Here is a 2,795-nt window from a genome sequence, read left to right on the forward strand (position 1 = left end):
AAATGGGCTGTGTGGAAAACTCAGGGACTTAATTGAATTCGAAGAATACACTCTGGATATTCTGGTCTGTAGTCTTCACAGCCCTTTTTCTGCTTGCCGGAGAAAACCTATCTACTTTCACGTGCTCTGCTGGCATTCGGGATTTATTCTCTGCACTTTCTACTAGATCCAGTGGCCATCTCTTATCTCCTTGCATCTTCGCTTTCTATTAACTGGAGAGAAGATGGTCTTTAGCAATAGTTCTGCAGTCTTTGCCAGAAATGGACAATAGAAGTAGTGCTAGAATGACTGAGGGCCTTAAGACATCCCACATGCTAGCCTCTACCTTCTTGGTATCTGCCAGCCCTCTACGTAGGGATCCTTACACTTTCCTGAGGATAACAAGCAATCAGGTTATTGGATAAAATACAGATTACCCATCCTAGCCTGGGGAAGATGTGAATCCGAAGGTCTGGATAGAACCCAGGAGTCTGATTTAAAAAAACACTTGAGATGAATTGTACTGTCAAGCAAGTTTGGGAAATACTAGACTGTGTTTGTTCCCTTCCTCTTGCAATGCTTGAATATTTTTCAACTTCACCAAACAAAGCTGCAAGTCTGGAGAATAATACCACCAAGCCTTTCTCAAGTAATCTGAACTCGATCTGCTCTTTCCTAAAATTTTTCAGCCTCAGTATATTGAGTGCACTTTTGTAAAGTTTTGTATAATGCTGGGCTATTGTCCTCAGGTGCTATGCTATGTATGTTTAGTTTCTCCCTAAAAGTATACATTCCCTAAGGTCAAGGATAGTGCCTCTACTTTATCTTCCTCTTTCTCCTCCCACATCTAGTGACATTTATCCATCTTCCTAGCTAGCTAGCTATCCATCCATCCATCCGTCCATGCACACACCTATCTACCTATCTCTCCCCATCAGAGTGGAAACACCTTGAGAGCATGAAGATTGCCTTGTCCACAGCATTTAGAACTGCTCCCAACATACATTAGGGACTCTGAATAAATGAGTTTTTACTTGTGGGTTAGATTAAAAAGTTTTGAACAAGTCTGAGACATCTCAAAAGTCACAAGGTTGCCTTCTATCTTCATGGTGCTTTATCAATATGATTATTCCTTTCTCTCCTCCTCCTTGTCTCTTTCCAGTTCCTGTCCTTTTCTTCTGTCTAGATTCTCCTAAAGAGTGTTTTCACCTAAACTAATGGATAGAGCAACGGAAGCCCAGAGGTGAATACAAGTAGTGTAGAGTTTGGACTTTTGCCCACCCACGATCTATTTCTCGTGCTTTTGTTGACAGCAGTCTGAATCTCCCTCAGGGAACTGCGTCAGTCTCTGTGCTGAGGTAAGATTATCCCAGAACTGACCAATCCGCATATTCCTTGGCTTCAGGACTTATTTCAGAAATGGCTGAATGATCTCTGCGTCTAATCAAGGTTTAGGATTCGGGCTGGGACTCTGGGAAACACTGGGTCTAGTCCTGCGGAGGCTTGCTAGCTGGAAGAGCTAGAGTTTCCAGGAGCCTGACCATGGAAAGTGCCTGCCTGAGATTGAAGCTAACATGGCACAGAACAGGACAAAGGACTGGCCTGGGAAAGAGAGAGGCACAGTGTGACACCAGGGCACAGGCCATGGGAGTGTGAACCAGAAGGAGAGGCTATGGGACACATGTTCTCTTTTACCTCACATAAGCACCCAGACACTGACTGTATGGGGGGGCACAGTCCTCAGGGCAGGCTGGGTAAAGAAGACAGCTTTCTTTGCAGGAGACATACTGCCCAGGTGCTCTGCCCACACACGGCCAGGCCATCCTCTTGCCCTCCTTGACCAGTATCTTTCACGGGGTTTCCTAAGTGCCCCTCGCATGCTATTTTTAGATACTCTGCACTCACGTTGCCACACCGTCTGTGGTCGACTTGTTGCCACTCAAGTCTGTGAGCTGCTCCTCAGATTTTCCATGCGTTACTCTCCCACAGCTGGCAGCAGCTGTAGGGGCTCCGTGCCCAATCCACTGGTTACACAGCGCAGGGGGTACACGTAGTAGATTACAGAGTTCACCTCCAAGTTTCTTCACCTTCACAAATCCAGGGGACATGCTTCCACCAGAATTTAGGGCTGCTAAAGGAAATGCTTCTTGTTTTCTCGACCTTGCTGGATGGAGATGAGTCAGCTATGAACTGAAGTCATTGGTCCCCTTTCTTCTCCACAGAGATGACAGCCTCTGGACAGCCTGTGAGGAGACATGCCACTGAGAAGCAGACAGCAGTCTCCTGCCACTGGAGGAGATAGGCCATGAGGACAGCCTGGCTCACTGCTCCACTGACTGGAGGAGCCCGAAGTGGCCTGAATGTCGCCTATGAAAAACAGAAGGAAAACATTTCAGCACCCAAACGGAGAGGATGAGAAGGTAAGAGAGAGCAAATAGAGATTGTTTTGCTCTGGTTTTGTTTATAGCGTCTACTCCTAAGGAAACTGACAGCAGCGATCCCTGTGGAAGTCTATGGAACCCACTGGATGGAAATGCAGGCTGAGATACAAATGCCTGGCTCATTTCTTTTCTTCTTTCCTTTTCTCCCCTCATATAATGACATTTATCTCTAATTGTTACAAAAAGTTGCTATAAATCGTTGTTTTCATTTGAGAAACACCTTGAAGAGACCAATCAAAAGGCCACTTTTCCACATCTTAGCTGTTGTGACTAATGCTGCAATGAACATGGGAGCACAAATATCTCCTTGAGGTACTGATTTTATTTACCTAGATATAACCCCAAAATGAGAAGGCTGGATCACCTGGTAGTTCT

Source organism: Lutra lutra, chromosome 13 (genome assembly GCF_902655055.1).
Source record: "Lutra lutra chromosome 13, mLutLut1.2, whole genome shotgun sequence".
Lineage (NCBI taxonomy): Eukaryota > Metazoa > Chordata > Mammalia > Carnivora > Mustelidae > Lutra > Lutra lutra.